An 18,365-nucleotide genomic window follows, 5' to 3' on the forward strand; every position below is an offset into this window, starting at 1 on the left:
TGGTTACTAAAATATTACTTTTAGTCATTTGCACTGAAGTTCCTTATAACACAATGCGTTTTGTGCCTCCTGGATGAAATCAAAAGCTGATCTTTAAACACTTGAGATTGAAATCTGAATGAAGAGCTAATCAAAGATGCAACACCATATCTGCTGCTTACTTGTGACAACTGAAGAACCACTGAAGGAGGAAGAGGAGTGACAGCTAGTGGATATGGGGTTTTGGTGGGAGGGGTTGATTAAAATGTTCTACAACTGAATGTGGTGGAACTGAAAGTGAAAGTCTCTTAGTCTTGTCTGACTCTTTGCAACCCCATGGACTATATAGTCCATGGAATTCTCCAGGTCAGAATACTGGAGTGGGTAGCCTTTCCCTTCTCCAGGGGATCTTCCCAACCCAGTGATCTAACCCAGGTATCCCGGATTGCAGGCAGATTCTTTACCAGCCGAGCCACAAGGGAAGCCCAAGAATACTGGAGTGGGTAGCCTATCCCTTCTCCAGCAGATCTTCCCAACCCAAGAATTGAACTGGGGTCTCCTGAATTGCAAGCGGATTCTTTACCAACTGAGCTATCAGGGAATGTGGTGATGGCTGTTTAAATCTGTGAATGTATTAAAAATCATTCATTCACCATGTAGTGGGTGAATTGTATAATATGTGAAATATATCTCAAGAAATCTGTGATACTATTTTAAAAGAAAAAAAAAATGTCACCAGGAAACTAAAAACCCAAGGTCCTGAGGACTGTAGAAGATGACAACCAAGATTGTGAAGGGCCCAGTTCCATCGCTGGTTGGGGAAATGATATCCACATCCTGAGTGGTGCAACCAAAAACAAAGCAAGCAAAAACAACAAAGAGTACAAAGATGTAAAAGATGCTAGGTTTTGTGGTCATCATTAAGGGAGAGTCCCAACAACCCATGATTCTAATTCAGGGTGGATTTCCCAAGTTTTCCCATAAACTTGCTGAGGTACCTTGGCAAGGTCACTTAAGCTGAGACTGAGTTTCCTCATATATAAATGTACGTGTGCCCTTAGCATGGTCTTCTGAGAATATAGTAAGATGGATAAAGGAAGAATTTCTTTGCAAACAAACTATAAATGCCTCTTCACTCTTATTTGCAAATAAAAGACTGGGATGATTCATTCTTACCCCAGTAACCAATAATTTGTCATAGCCAGATCGGGCGTTGGCTACTACAACACCAGCAAGTTCTTGAGGACTCAAAGCTGCTTCAGTGTTAGAATTACACACCAGAGTGCATTTCTCTCACGCTGTGTTGGGCTGAGCGAACTCAGGGCCCCTTGAGCCTGACACTCAAACAGCACTCCTACCACAAACCTGCATCTAGCTGGCTTTTCATGACTCTTTGGGGCTCAGATAAGATCTCTGTGAAGCTTAGCCAGGCCTGTGGATTGTTATCATAGAGGGAGACTTCCCAAAAGAGCATCCTAAGGAGAGGAAAGATATTAAGCAACTGTGGAAGGCAAACGCTCCCACTTTACCGGAAGAGAAAGTAGATTTCTTCTACTTTTTATAAGACCAGAGAATGTGATTTTACTCCTGGATGTGGGGTTTGAGGAAGTCATCGAATTATTCCTCTACTCTCTATCCACAATCAGACCAACTGAAAGATGGACTCAGGCTTGAGATAAATAACCACTTACAATAGCTTCATTGGAAAATATGGCTGAAATGTGTTTAGTCACTTTAGTCGTGTCCGACTCCTTGTGACCCTATAGACTGTAGCCTGCCAAGCTCCTCAGTCCAGGGGATTCTCTGGGCAAGAATACTGAAGTGGGTTGCCATTTCCTCCTCCGGGGCATGGCTGAAATGGGTGGCAACAAATAGTCCTAGAAGCCTGCCTGCCTCCCTGGTCACAGGCAGCAAGGGGGCAGAGCAGAGAGGGATAGAACTAAGTGTGTGCTCTCTGTAGACAGGCTAATTCCAGAGACACAGGGAGTACCAGCTGAGCCTCCACTGTCAGTTCACCCACTGTCATCATTGGATAAGTTACTCCTACTCCTCTAAGGAGACTCCAGTAAAGTAAAGGATATAGTAGAGTGGGCTGGAAAGGCAGAATGTTATTCTAGCAGAGCTTCCTCCATGTTGAAACATATCCAGAGCCAAGGGAGAGACACTTGGAGTGTTTTAAGCAGGACAATTACAGAGTAAAATTTATAATACATTTTGGAAACAGGACTGTAGGAAATGAGTAGAAGATTAATTTGTATCCAAATATAAGGGATATTGGTATAATTTCATGACTTTATAACCACACAGCAGACTGTAAACCAAAACTGATTAATTAACCCAATACTGCTGACTCACTTGAACTCTCAGAATTTAGTTTGTTCAACATCTTTTTTGAATGAAAGACCAACTGAAGTTATGAAATAGAGGGTTGGCTTTTACAGATGAAGTGCAAGGCTCAGTGATTTTGATCAGCATACCAGAGGTATGATCATAAAGGGGAAGAGGGAGAAATGGCTAATACAAGAGAAGACAGAGTTGAGATCTCCAGAAACTTGGAGCCAAGGACTAAGTAGAACAAAGTGAAATTAAATTTTAGATGCTCAGACTCAGAACTAAGGCAGCGGCCATGGGAATAGAAAGGAGAGGAACTGTCTGAAGGATTCTTTGGAGGCTGGTTGTGGGGATAAAGGTGACTAAAGTGTCTCAGAGGACTCCAAAGTTTCCAGCTTAAGGAATCAAGTGGGTGGTGTGCCCTTTACCACCAGACAGGGAACACCAGAGAAGAGCATTCTCCTTCCTTTCACCTATGCCTAAGGTGAACATATAATTTATACCACAAATTTCACTTTTCAGAATGAAAGATGGTACCATTAAAAATTGCATTTAAACAACAGATATATATATATATATATTACACATACATGCATACATATATATGTATCTGTACTCACCCTGCCTTGCTGCCCTGATCTCTGCATGCTCTGGTTCCTTAATGCAGTCTATTACTAAGCCCCTGGAAACCTTCCTGTTGAGTGACACCCTACCTGGCATGATGACTAAGTGTCCCCAACCCATCCTCTCCTCTCTACTGAAAGCTGTGTCTCTCAGTCAGCCCCCAGACACATGCATTATTGAATCATTCAGCCTGGAGTCTCCAGGGATGTGGAACCTATTCTCAATCCTTTACCATTAGATAAACATTAGGGGAAAGAAAGAGAATTAAACCTTTCTGCAGCTCCCCAGGGGCACTTACCAAAATAGGCTACCTCGTCAAAACAGCATTTAACTAAATGGGTGAGCAACATCAACGAGGGAACCTGGGGAGAGGCAAGGGCTCCTGCTGAGAAAGCATCCAGGGGAACCAAGAAGATGCAGATCATCCTGGGATGCAGTCCCAGGCCTGGGACTAAGGAGGGCAGAGCTTAACCAGGGAAAGACCCCACCTGTAAAATATGTGTAGTACTCTCTAGTTTCCAAAGCAGTGTCCCATCTGGCAAATACTTTTAATCTTTAGCAGAAGTCTGAGAGGGAGACAGAAGTAATTACTAACCCTATTTAATAACACTGGAAACTGGTCAGAGCTATAATAACTTGCCTGTGGTCACACAGGGCTGCTCTTATTAGTGCCTAAGGCTAGTTGTAGGAATAGGGTTTTCTAAACTCAGGAAGATGTGGGTGACACTTTGGGGAAGAGGGAGTATACTCACAAGAGTCAAGACTGATGGATAAAAGCTGTAGTAAGCAGATTCCAGTTTAGTAAAGAAAGACGTTATCTGTCTACTAGATTGATATGGGCTGTCATGTAAGGTCGGAAAAGGCAATGGCATCCCACTCCAGTACTCTTGCCTGGAAAATCCCATGGATGGAGGAGCCAGGAAGGCTGGAGTCCATGGGGTCGCTGAGGGTTGGACACGACTGAGCAACTTCCCTTTCACTTTTCACTTTCATGCATTGGAGAAGGAAATGGCAACCCACTTCAGCGTTCTTGCCTGGAGAATCCCAGGGACAGGGGAGCCTGGTGGGCTGCCGTCTATGGGGTTGCACAGAGTCGGACACGACTGAAGCGACTTAGCAGCAGCAGTCATGTAAGGTAGTGAACTCCCTGTCCCTGGAGGAATTTAAGCAGAGGTTGGGTAACAGTTATATTTTAGAAAAAATTCTCTGTGTTAAATAAAAGGTTAAACTAATGATCTCTAAGATTTTCTATTTTTTAAATATTTATTGAACATCTACCATATGTACACATATACATATATAAATATGCATATATTTTATTTTTGGAACAACCTTGCAAGGTAGAGATTCTGTTTAACTCTGTTTACTAGAAAGGACAACTTTGACTTAGAGGTGGTAATACGCTTACAATTTTTGGTGCTCATTCAGTCCTTTCTTTAAAGTAAATCACAGAAATCTTTTGTTTAAAGTAGTAAAGAGGAGAAAAGGTAAGTCTTTTTCTGGCATGTAAGATTACTAAATGTTGTTTTTAAAACTTCTCTGTGTGTTCATATTTATGTGTTTCTTTGGACTGCAGTGAAACATTGTTTTGTGTTTTTTGTGGGGGCTTTTAGTGAAGGAGCCCTGGGAGGCTTAAAAAACATTACCTGAATAATTTTACCTCTAGAAAAACACTCATTAAAAAGGTTCACGGCAGAAAATAGCAGAAAAGTAATCTTTGTCATTTCTTTCCACAGCTAAGAAATTCTTATAGTTTTACAAGGGTCACTCTGTGCCATGCTTGGCACAGACTTTTCAAAAATACTCTTAAACCAATTCCTGAGATACTTCATTTTTTAACCTGCATTTAGGCTAACTTCTGTACACGGTTTCCCTGGCAACCATGTAATTTCAGGAAACAATGCCTTTCTCTTGGGTCTCATTTCCGGCAAATACGCAACCAGAAAATTTTTTTTTGTCTTCGTAACATTAAAAGATCTGTGGTCCTTTGACAGCTGAAGAAATGCTCAGAAATATCATCTCCCTTTTTACTATTCAAAAAGTAACAGTGCTTTTCCTTTTCTGAACATTTCCTTTCCATTAATTTAATATAACTCTTTTGTATGTAAAGTCAAAATTAGACTGAAGGAATGCATTTTTTAAGTGTAAGAGAAACATCAGGAACACCTTTTTCTTCCTCAACCCTGTGGTCTGTGAAATTACCAAGGTTTAATTGAAAGCAAAGCTTTTCTTTCGTGGAAGACATGCATACCATCCTGTACACCTATCTCTCATCTATGTCCTGGAGTAGCCAAGCATCAGGCAGACAGGAAGGAGGCAGGCAGCCTGGTCTTGCTCTGATGAAATTTCAGTTACATGCTGCCTTGGGGTAGAGATGGTGAGTACCCCTGAGCCAATGTAGCAAAGCCCCTAGAGTCTCTTTCAAGAATCAGATAGGAAACCTAAGCTTCCCTTGGACTCATTCCCATAGTCTTTCCTGAAAGGGATGGACTGATGGGAGTCCGAAGGAGGGGAAGGTATATTTATTCATTCCTTCAATCAGCCAACAAATGGACACATAAACAAATATGAGATGTGGTATCAGAAGCTATGAAGAAAAATGTAGTAGAACAAAAGACAGAGCAGGATGAAGGCTATTTCAGCGGGGATGGACAGGGAAAGCTCTCTAAGTAGGTGACATTGAACAAAGACCTGAATGACGCGAGGGAGTAAGGGGATACATGGGGGAAGCATATCTGTGTACACTTAGTATCTTGTCTTAGCTGCACAATGGCTCCATGAAAGCAAAATAATTATTCCCACTTTTTGGATGAAGGACTCTGACTGGCTCCCACACCTGCCTCGTTACTGTCTACAGACTTCGGAAAGCTTTAAATGTGACACTTAAATGCCTTTGTATTGGTGTTTTTGCTTAAGCTTTTGAGTAAACTGACATTCAAGGTCATTTCTAGGTCATTGTACGTTGGTCTCTATGTCTCTATAGCATCTTTTGGTCCCCATGAAAAAATTTAAAGAAATATTTGAGTAATATTTGTTGGGATGACAATTTCCTCATCCCAAAAATATGCTAATAGTATCTACCTCACAGTACTGTTGTGAGGATTAAATTCTATTATATATATAAAATACTTAACAAATGCTAGCTTTTTAGCATACCTTTGGCAATAGTAGCTGCTGTTATTGTTGACATCCTAGATCTGCCATTAAATTCCTATGCACCCTTGAGTAAGTCACTTAGCCTCTGGCAAAGTGCCTAGTTATTAATAGAAGACATTTAATAAATAATTATTGAGTAAATGATTGATTGAATGAATGAATGAATATGTTAACCACAATGGCCTTTGATTTCTGTTTTATAGAGTGAAAGAGTTAGATTGAAATGTGATGACAAAGTTTTTACAACATTCCATACACAAGCCCTCTCACATTTGTAATCTATTTTAATCAGCACAACTAGTACATGGGCATTTACCCATCTAACCCTTATCTGACCGATGAGGAATTTGAGGTTCATAAATGGAAGAGGATCTACCCCCTATTGTAAAGCAAGACTTACTGCTATTATGCTTCATCCTAAAATAACTGTGAACATGAATTATTTAACCATACAGAGGTTTAACTCGCTGAAATGAAGTTGACTCTCTAGATTGCTACTATGAAACTCTGTTATGGGCAAATAATGTTGGGAGGCAACAAAACCTTAAAGATAGGAGACATTAATGACTTAATGGCAACACATCTGACATTAAAAAAAAAAAAAATCCTGTTTTCTCTGGGCCAGTTCAGAGGGAGTAGAGAGAGGAAGGTTGGAACTGTCATTGGGTAAGAAAGAAAGAAGTAATAAATCTTCTCCAGATGGCAGAGTATGCCAAGCAGAAGCCAGGTTTGTGAATTGAGAGGAAGCCTGAGCTAAGCCCTTAATCCCTTACACGTGTCTAGTCTTTTCAAGTTTACAAAACTCCTTCCTGAGTGTGATCATATTTGGGCCCAAGTGTATCACTAACTAGAGGGGGGCTGAAGAGGTTGATGTAGCCAAAGGAGTGCTCCAGAGAGACCAGCCAGGCATCCAGGTCTAGGGCCATGGGGGCCGGGTGGTTCCAGACCTTGAATTATAGCTCAGTATATTTAAGCTGGGCAGGAGACAGTCCTGCCCTGTGAGTTGGCACACATCTAGTAGCACTGCCCAAGGGCCTCTGCTACGAGATCTCTGCTAAGAGATCAAGGCCCACATTTTCTGGGTTCTTTCCTTGAGGTGATCTTCCACAATAAATGAGAAAAGCCCAAGATCAGCCTGGTGCTGATTATCATGTCTGATTGATATAAAGAAGAAAATGAATCATGAGGTTAGACGCCCAGAGGATCTCTAGGAAATTAGGATTCAGAAGTGGGTCGAGCAAGCGTTTCCAGGACAAACTGTAACCAGTGATGGTGTGGGAGTGCCACATTTCAACACCGACAATTCTGTTAATACATAGCATATTAGGTGTTGAGAATACAGTAATGAGTAAGTTTCATGATCTCTGCCTTCATAGAGTTTACAGTTAAGATAGGAATTACAGGAATTAATTGCACATATATTTATAAACCATAAAAGGTACTACGGATGAGAAGTCTTATCACAGAACATAATAGAAAGACCTGATATGATTTCCAAATTCAAGGATAATACTGCTGAGGAAGTGATTTTTGATCTAAGATATGAAAGATATGCTGATTTTATCAAAGGAGCAAGTGGGAAGTGGTAGAGATAATTGCTCCAGAAAAGAGAACAGTGGTAGCAAAGACCAAAGATCAAGAGAGAGGGTGGCATGTTTTGAAACTGAAAGGATGCGTGACTGAAGCAAAGATACTGAGGGAAAGATGAGGCTCAAGAGGTTGGTGGGGCCAGACTATGCAGGGCACAGGGCTTCTTAGGCCATGGGAAACTTTTAACCTTTTACCTCAGAGACTGTGAAGCCATTGTGTAAAGAATTAAGGATCTGATTTTAATTTTAAAGGAATCTCTGTTGTGTCAGGAATGGATTGGAGACCTCCCTGGTGGTCCAGTGGTAAAGGATCCACCTGCCAATGCAAGGGATGTGGGTTTGATCCCTGGTCTGGGAAGATTCTACCTGCTACAGGGCAACTAAGCCCCTACACCACAACTCCTGAGCCCATGCACTGCAACCACTGAAGCCTGTACACCCAGAGCCTGTGCTTCTCAACAAGAGAAGCCACCACGATGAGAAGCCTGGGCACAGCAACTAGAGTGTAGCCCCTGCTCACTGCAACTAGAGGAAGCCTGTGCATAGTGACGGAAATGCAGCACTGCCAATAAATAAGTAAATAAAATTATATATATATATAAAGGATGGATTGGAAGTATGTTGAACTATGCAGACTCAGAGACTTAAGTAAATATATATATATATATATATATATATATATATATATATGCTGAACTATGCAGACTCAGAGACTTACCAGCCAAGAGAAAGCAAGAGAAGGACCCAGATCCAGAGAAAGTTTTGGGTGAATGTAGTTTCAATTTCATGCATTGGAGAAGGAAATGGCAACCCACTCCAGTGTTCTTGCCTGGAGAATCCCAGGGACGGGGGAGCCTGGTGGGCTGCCGTCTATGGGGTCGCACAGAGTCGGACACAACTGAAGCAATTTTGCAGCAGCAGCAGCAGGCTAGTGACAGAACTAATCTAAACTAATCTAAGCAACTATTTGAGGGCGGCTCTAGTCTGAGAGTAAAGAACTGAAATGTCGCACAGTGTAACCTCACAGAACCTATGAGCAGTGAGAGGACTTTGCAGGAAAATAAATCTTTTAGTTCAGCAAATTCACGTACCAAACAATGTGCTAAGCGTGTTTTCTCTGGTGTCTATTATCTCATTTAAATTTGCATCGCCATTATTTGAGGAAGAGCTATCAATTATTATTCCACTTTTTCAGGTGAGAAAACTGAAGCTCAGCAAGATTAAGTGACTTGGCCAAGAGCTTCCAGCCAGTAAATGGAACCAATTCGTGCCGAGTTCATTGGATTCCAAGCCCAGTGATCCCACACTTCACCACTCTCTTTAAAAAGTAGTATCTAATGCTAGGAAAATAGCATGCCTAAGGGAAAAAGAGACCTATGGAAACAGCTGATTCTGTAACATAACTAACTTACCATGGAATTGCAAATAGAACTTTATTACATTTTTGTGTATGTGTGCCAAGGGTCTAAATCGAGCCCCAGGTCCATCTGACCCAAACATCTCCTTCCAGGAATGCATATTAAAATTGGGGTGAGAGCCCAGAACAGTCAGATTCTGTCTCGAGGCACCTGTGCCAAGATTCCAGTTGAAATTTTTAATTGAGTTCAAGCTCCTGTAAATGGGGATGCACTAATCCGAGTGTTGATTAAGCTTTCATTCTTGCTGCTGTCGGAGCCATGTGACTCTAATCCTGCGCTTCAGCCATGGGGCTGGCTATTCCCTCTCACACTGCACTGACTTCCCCCACCAGCCAGCAGGGGCTTCTCACAGACATTTGTGCCAATAGAGAGGGTTGCATTCTTGGTTCACGTCCCAAAGCTCTTAACCCAGATGGATTCATGGCTTTTGAATCATGATCAGACCTTGAACTGCACATTAAAAAAAAAAAAAAAAAAAAACTTTCTAAATAATAAATGAAACATACACATTCAGATATTATTATGATGGCTGGCTGACTGCTGTGGCCTTCTGGTCCTCAACTGTGGAGCCACATCCTGAGCCACAGAAGAAACTCATAGTAGGCACTCTTAGTGGTTAAAAAGCAGATTTGGGCTTGAATCCTAGCACTGATCATAGTCACTCTGAGCAACACTGGAGTTCAGTCCATTGGGTTTAATCCTCAGCGACTATGTCAGTTTTGAGGAAAGGCCCAATGCAGTACTTGACACACTTGCCAAGAGCCAGTTAGTTCCTTTCCCTTCTATCTGCTCAGCCAGAGTGACCTCCTTCTCGATCACTGGCCTTTACCCTCCCCTTCAATGTGACCGTCACCCATACTCTTTCTTAAGACTCCATCCTTACTCCGCACACCCATATGTTGTCTCTGAAGGAAAAATCTGTCTTAGGGCTTCTCTGTTCCCAGTAATCTCTGCATGTAAGCCACTAACGCACCTCCACCTTAGGGTAGATTTCCCACCGTTCTCTCTGGGGCAGTTCTGTGATGATGCAGGCAGTTGTGGGAGGAAATGAAGGAACAAACCAAAGGATGAGGCAAAAAATATCCAAAGCCCCTGCATCCTCTCGGTCATGGCCCCTGACTCCTGTCTGCTTTCCTGCTACATAAGCCTCACGACAGCTACCACTGCTGCTGGAACAGAGTCAGCAGGCGCCAGTGCTGCCGCCGCCACTGCTGACACTTTTACTAATACTACCGTTGCTGCTATTAACAACCCTACTGCTTGTGCGGCTACAGTATGCTATGATAATCTTACTGCGATCCTTGTTACTACCACCACCACAGTGTCTGCAGGCTAATGCTTACTGATGTACCCTAATTAGTGATAATGCTGAAGTGCGTTGCATGTGAAAACTCACTTAATCCTCACATAACTCTATGACTGAAGTGCTATTATTGTCCTCATCTTATACAGGAAGGAACTGGGACACAGAGAAGTTAAGAAATTTGCCTAAGACCACATGGCTAGAGAGCTTCCCTGATAGCTCGGTTGGTAAAGAATCCACCTGCAATGCAGGAGACCCCAGTTTGATTCCTGGGTCAGGAAGATCCACTGGAGAAGGGATAGGCTACCCACTCCAGTATTCTGGTCTGGAGAATTCTAAAGACTGTATAGTCCATGGGGTCACAAAGAGTCAGACAAGACTGAGCAATGTTCACTTTCACATGGCTAGACATGGCAGGGTCCAGATTTGAACTCAAACATTTTGACCCTAGAGTCTTTTCTTTCACATTATACTACATAGTCTCTAACAACAATAAGCTGCCTCGCTGTCCTGCCCCCAAATTTTATTCTTGAGAGTGGGTTCCCTCAATGTCTTCCACCTTCTTCCACAAAACCACTTCTACCAAAGCACTTATTGTAGTTATTGTCTACATGTTTGGTTGCCTTGCTGCCCACCCCACCCTACCCCCACCAATGCCCACTCCACTATGCTGCTCAATTCAATGTCGAGTGATTACAGAGCAGAGATCACATTGACTCATATCTGGGACTCCAGTGCTTTATATATTCTTGACCTACTAGGCATTGAAATAATTGATTAATGAGTGAACAAAGAAACAGACAAATGACCTTGAGGCAATCAGAGTTCACCAACAGCCAGTGGGGATGCCTGGGGAGGTAGTAAGCTTCCCCCATTACAGAGGTTCCAGCAAAACATCCAGGATTCATAGAGATCCTGAAATAGATGAACTGCAAAGTTTCCCCCAAGTTTAAGGTACCAGAATTCCTCAAGAAGCACACTTGACCGTCGAACACCCTCTCCCCTCTGCATAAGGGATGTATTGCATTTGAACTCCTTATGAAATGAAAGGTAATTAGTTACATTGATATTGATGTGAAGTTGTCAAGTCAGATGCCTCTAGGCTTTCAGAAATCTCCAATCAACACACTGTTTGATAGATGAGAGGACAGAGGCCCAGAAAGGTTAAAGCCTGGTCTAATGTGGTGCCTTGGAGCATAGGCAGGCAGGGAAAAAAGTACATCTGTCCTGAGTGACATTCCAGGTCTCTTGCCATTCAAGCCATTTATCAACAGACGGTGATCTCCCATGACCCACACTGACTTCAAAAGGCCATAGATGCCAACTTGTCTTCAAGTAGCAAAGTAGCTCAGCTGCCTAACATAGAGAGCAACCCAATAAGGATTGAAATCACCCCTGTCATGCAAAGTGGTCAACCACTTTATATCTTAGTCTTATCTCAGTCTTTCAGGGGCCTTTCTCTGCCTAAATGTGCTGTCTCCTTCTCCATGTAATGTTTCAGCTTTGAGTGGAATATTGTGTCAGAACTAAAGCCTTCCTCTTTGAAAATCAACATTTTGGCAGCCCCTTGCTGTTCAGTTTCTGAAGGTGCCCAAGTCTGCCTTCCTCATTCATCTAACCACAGGAAATCATTATCCAGTATCTATTCCACTATCATTATCCTATAATGAGAATGCCTCCTTGGATGGGGGAGGGGTGGAGATGAAGGTGGAGATGTAGGTGGTGGGTGGAGGCAGTAAAGATCCTGCAGACTTTGAGAAACAATTGTGCAGTTATAGGTGCCCAGTGGATTATGCTTTATGGCATCATGGCAGGTATATACACACAAATGTATAACATTATATAATATACAATGGTGTATATACACATACATATATATGTATATTCATATAAAGATAATTTCAAAGTGCATTGAACATTTTGTTGTACAGCATTTATCTCTTCTTCTGATAAAAGTTTGGGGAATCCTCAGTACTGATCTTACTCGCAGAAATCACTCAAACTTGTGGGATGAGAGGGAAACACATCCCTGTGGTCAGAGATGAGACACCTGACCTTCTTATGCATTAGTCAATCACCATATTCCAACCCCTCAGGTTGCAGAGTCATACTGTTGTTGGATATGCATATTGATTGTAATTTGTTGAATATATGCATGTGTATATGTATATACATATATATTGATGGTTTAGTAAACAGTATTAGCATTATGTATCCTGGATTTATCCTCTTTGTTACATTTATAAAATCCCCAATTTAAAATACAAAACAAATGAAAAATACTTCCAAATTAGTTTGCTTCAATTAATTTATACACTGGGTGTGTTCCAAGTGCTAATGAATGTGATATGCACTAGTAATACAGAAAGGAGCAAAGTCATGATTCCTTGGGTAAGTCTATGGCCCACATAAGACCCTATCAGTAAGCTGGGAGCTGGGAAAAGTTGCAGGCCCACCTTGAACATTTGCAAGACTCAGGCGAGGGAACAAATGGAGGCCTAGAAAGTCTAATCTAAATACTATGTTATAAATCTAGCTAACATATTGTTAAAATATATACCTATCCTCCTACCTGTGTAGATACATAATGAAAAACTAGAAAGATACTTGTAAAGCCGTAATTTTTTTATGATGAAAACTTGGCAAAAAGAAAACAAATCCAAGAGTTCTGAATTTAATCCCTATTGTAATTCCTATTCCTGTCTGAATATTCTCTTGGCAGAGAGATGGGCCTACAATGTTTGCAACAATAAAGCTTGGGGCCCAGAGAAGGGGCCCTATACACAGATAAAAGAATAGGATTGGAAGGTTGAATTCAGTGATATTTCAGTTACCTTGTGCTCTAATGTTCACAGATAACTGAGAAAATAGGTCCTTCTCAAGATAGGAAATACTTGCTTGTATTTAAAGAGTGTTCGGTTTTACATGCCCCCAAAAATATGCACACAAGAGTACAATTGCAAAAACAAATGGAGCTGGGTTATGTGGCCAAATGCAGAATTCATTGAATGCCAGTTGTAACAGACCATAATAAAGCTAAAAGTAAATTGGACTTGAAGATGTATATTTAATCATGGATGCTGAGCACACAATACAATGATATTAAAATATTCAGGCATTCAAATCAGCTCAATGCTGGGGCTGTATGTTCTAAATCTAAACGAAAACATTAAATACGTGCTCAGACCTATATTATTCTTCTAGTTCAAATACCATAAATCTTGAAGAGTTGAAATGTAAACAGTCAAGATTATTTTTACAGCAATAGGCACTTCTTCCAGATCCACAGCTAGCAACTATCACTGAGTCATTTCTGGACTTACCTTTTGAATTCTGGGTTCTTCTGGAACAATCAGAATAGTAGCTCTGGCAGACCGTTGGAGACCTTGTAGGCGGGTCAACCCCACCCCCCATTTCAGGCGAGTGGCTCTTAGAAAGTCCTGGGGGAAGAGTTCCAGATTTATATCAGATGACTTGTTTGAAGTGTGTGTCAGTCAACTATGGGCTGGAAAGCCTTGGGAAAACTATTATACATAATCTTTGAGAACCTCAATTTGTTCATCTATAAAATGGAAAAGTTAGTCACTCTTTCTGTGCCAGGAGTATTTTAAGCATACGTCTAACATAATATTAATTATTTTATACCTTTGGATAGGGATACCTTTGGATACCTTTTTGCTATATGTGCATTGTAAAAAATTTTGTAAATACAAAATAACATTATATCAGAGAAAAACATCACCCTTAATACCATTGCCAAAGATAAATGCTATTAAACTGAATATTTTCTTCCTGACTAGTTATTTGCATATCTGTATATATAGTTAGGCGGTGGTGGTTTAGTTGCTAAGTTTTGTCTGACTCTGGAGACCCCATGGACTGTAACCCACCAGGCTCCTCTGTCCATGGGATTTCCCAGGCAAGAATACTGGAATGGTTTGTCAGTTCTTTCTCCAGGGGATATTCCCAATGCAGGGATTGAACCAGTCCCCTGCACGGCAGGTGATTTCTTTAGTGACTTGAGGTGATGAGGAAGCCCATATATACAACATACTATATATACAGTTTTATGTCATTTAACCTTGTACTGTGAACATTTTACGACATTATTTGAAATTATTTATAAATTCTTTAAATGGTCGAATAATATCCCTTTGAAATGATGTACCATACTTTATTTAAAATCTACTAGTATTTACAGTTGAGATGGTTCTAAATTGTCATTATTCTAAATAGCATGACAATAAATTATCACATCATTTTGCAACTATGCACTTATCACCCTTTTAAATTTTTAGGTAGCAATCTTATTCATTTCTCTAAGTTCAGTGCCCAGTATGGTATTTGGAATAAAGCAAGACCTCTAAAAATATACACTGAATAAATGAATAAGTGAATGAGTGATGAAACACCAGTGAGTATCCCTTTCTGTGACACTGCCTTCTCAGAAAAGGTGGAGGGAGTTCTGTAGCCACACCAGACGCAGATGGGGTGGGGGGGGCTCTCTTCCAAGGCAAGTGGTTACCGTCCTTCTCTCATGTACTTCTGTCAGGTAAATCTCCTCCCTGAAACTCAAGGGCCAATGAGCCTTTTATTGAAATGCAATTTCTAAAGCTTTACCTGAGAAATTGTTTGCTTTGCTCACATTTTGCCTTTGCCACAGTCTACCTCATGTTGCATGTCAAATGACAAGAGTCATAATAAGTAAAGCATGAATGATCTAATTAAAAAGAACCATACTGGAACACTTAGCAAGGATGGGGACCAGAGGAGGCACCTTCATTGCATCAGAGAAGATACTCACATAGGCACTGGAGAAGTTTCTCTTAAAAACTAGATGGGCTCTGACCCTCAGAGTTCTTCTCTGAACATAATTATCTTTAGAATGGGGATAGTGGTAAGTATCATTTACTGAGCTTTTTAGAATGTACTAAGTAATGCTTTACGTACATTGTCTTATTTGATGCTTACAACAATCTATAAAGAAAAAAAAAAATAGAGCCCTTGACTTATAAGGAAACGGGGTCTCTGCAAGGTTAAATAACTTGAGTACAGTTGGGATAACTGAACTTTGCAGTGTTGAATGGCTGTATGGCTATGGAGCCAGACAGGTCTGGATTTTAATCCTAGCTCCACCACTGCTTACAAGCTGCGTGACTATGAGAAAGTTATTTAACCTCCTTGAGGCTCCATCTGCTCATCTGTAAAATAAAGATAACAATAGTACCTAATTCATGGGCTTGTTGTGAGGATGAAAAGACATATAACACTTAGGCAGGACCTGGAACGTAGCAAGAGCTCAGGAAATGTTATTTTGTTATGATTACTTTTATTGTTTTCATGATTATACTATTAATATTCTTTGGTGATTATGATGGCAATACCAAACTCTGGGCTGGGGCAGTGGGCATTCAAAAATGTATGACATATAGTGCCTACTCTCCATGAGCGTCCAGCCTAACTTTGCCTCTAATTTTACAACTGCAAAGCTAGTAAATAATGAAGCCAGGACTTGAACTGTAACTGTGGAATTTTAAAATACTCTTCTGCTACCTACCACATCCTTCCATTGTAATGTATACCTGATGTTATTGTTGTTAATAGTTTATGTCTGCCTTCCCCATAAAACTGAGGTCTTGGAGGTGGGAATTCTTGCGACTCCTCTTTGTGTCCCCAGTGTCCAGCCTGGGACCTGCCACAGAGTCAGGTCCTAAGTGTTTGCTGTTATCAACCGAAGGTCCTATTTTGGGCCACTCATCTCCTGCGTCCCCAGGCCCCGGTCAGGTCCACAGTCCCACTGTTTTTGTCCCTTTCTGTGTGTTCCATCCCCCCTCCCCCTCTCCCCATTAGGATTCTGCAATGAGTGATTCCCTCTGTCATCTCGCCATAAATTGATGACTCGGGCCTGCTGATGCACTGAGCCACATGGCTAATACATCAGCTAAATGGATGCCGAAAACACCACCTGCTCCTTCAGGCAAATGGCACTTTGGAAAATGGAATGTGTAATCAATAGAATTAAACCTTAAGCAGAACTCTGTACCCATGTCCCTGTGCAGGGGCTTGGCAGGCAAACAGTGGGAAGATTTTTTTTTTTTTCTTTTTTCTACTCTTTCAAAGCACTTGGTTTGGCACTTGTTCAGCCAGTTCTGTCGCCCCTATCACGGTCAGCATGGTATCCTCAGCATGCTGTCGCTTCCCTTCCTGTTCTGCCTGAGTCTCTTAGTCACTTGGCCTTTATGTCCTATCTCTGGGAGAGTTAGAGAGAGAGTTTCCAATACACTCAGTGTAGCACAGACAGCTGGAGTTTGAAGCAAGGAGCCTGAAGTCGGGGAGGTCTGGGTGTGACCTGAGGCCAAGACCCTCAACCACACTGAACCTTGACTCATCCGTGAAATGACGGTAATTATTCTCACCTCATAGGGTTGTTTTGAGGATCATGTATCTGAATAGCATATGTGAAGGTGCTTGGTAAACTACAAAGCCACATATGAAGGTTGGTGGTGGTGATTTAGTCGCTAAGTCCGATTCTTGCAAGCCCATGGACCGTAAACTTCCAGGTTCCTCTGTCCATGGGATTCTGAAAGCAAGAATACTGGAGTGGGTTGCCATTTCCTTCTCCAGGAGATCTTTCCAACCCAGGAATCGAACCTGGGTCTCCTGCATTGCAAGCAGATTCTTTACCAACTGAGCTATAAGGGAAGCCCACAAATGAAGATTAACCATCGTTATTATTCCAAGGTATGGATAGGAGCATAAACTCCCTTTGTATTTTCCTTTTTAACCTACCTATCCAAGGAAATGGCTTTTCAGATATGGCTGAGAAAGCCTAAGATCAAGTAGTCATCAGCCGAACGTGGTTTTACTCTTTCTAGGATTATGGCAAAAATTAGAAAATGGAATCCATGAGCTAGGAGGGAACTTAAGGATTATTGGTGCCTTCGTCTTAGTGAAAACACCAAATGGGATGACCCTGGTGCTACGGGAGGGCCCGGAGGCCCCGGGAGCCCTGGAATGGGAGGCCGCGGTGGCTTCCGTGGAGGCGTCAATAGTGGCGTCCAGGGCCGGGATCGCAGCCGCGAAGCTAGCGGAGGCGAGGCTGAGGACAAGGAGTGGCTCCCCGTTACCAAGCTGGGCCACCTGGTCAAGGACATGAAGATCAAGTCCCTGGAGGAGATCTACCTTTTCTCTCTGCCTATCAAGGAGTCTGAGATCATTGACTTTTTCTCAGGAGCATCCCTCAAGGATGAGGTTTTGAAGATTATGCCCATGCAAAAGCAGACCAGTGCTGGCCAGCGGACTAGGTTCAAGGCATTTATTGCCATCGGGGATTACAACGGACAAGTCAGTCTGGGTGACAAGTGCGCTAAAGAAGTAGCCACTGCCATCGTGGAGCCATCATCCTGGCTAAGCTGTGCATCGTCCCTGTGCAAAGAGGCTACTGGAGGAGCAAGATCAGCAAGCCCCACACAGTTCTTTGCAAGGTGACTAGCCACTGTGTCTCTGTGCTGGTGCACCTCATCCCTGCCCCCATAGGCACTGGCATTGTCTCACCCCCATGCCCAAGAAGCTGCTGCTGATGGCTGGCATAGACGACTGCTACACTTCTGCCAGGGGCTGCACTGCCACCTGGGCAACTTCGCCAAGGCCACTTTTGATGCCGTTTCCAAGACCTACAGTTATCTCACCCGTGACCTCTGGAAAGAGACGGTGTTCACCAAGTCTCCATATCAGGAATTCACTGACCATCTTGTGAAGACCCATACCAGAGTCTCCGTGAAGGGGACCCAGGCCCCAGGTGTAGCCTCCACATAATTTTATAAAAAGAATAATAGAGTAAATGAAACTGGTTAAAAAAAAAAGATTATTGGTGAGACTACAGACCTTGCTCTCTGTCCTTGTTATGGTTGAGGGAATCGACGTCCAGAGGGGAGAAGGATTTGGCCAGTGCCATACTGTGAATTG

The 18,365-nt window shown here is 42.1% G+C and overlaps 1 protein-coding gene and 1 pseudogene across 1 annotated transcript in view; both read left to right on the forward strand.

The window, feature by feature from the left end:
* AGBL4 (AGBL carboxypeptidase 4) overlaps positions 1 to 18,365 on the forward strand; it is a 1,467,749-nt gene that overhangs the window by 1,017,169 nt on the left and 432,215 nt on the right. The gene's annotated exons all lie outside the window — the stretch shown is intronic.
* On the forward strand, positions 6,395 to 18,215 carry LOC123334051 (annotated as a pseudogene).

Source organism: Bubalus bubalis, chromosome 6 (genome assembly GCF_019923935.1).
Source record: "Bubalus bubalis isolate 160015118507 breed Murrah chromosome 6, NDDB_SH_1, whole genome shotgun sequence".
In the NCBI taxonomy this organism is placed as follows: Eukaryota; Metazoa; Chordata; class Mammalia; order Artiodactyla; family Bovidae; genus Bubalus; species Bubalus bubalis.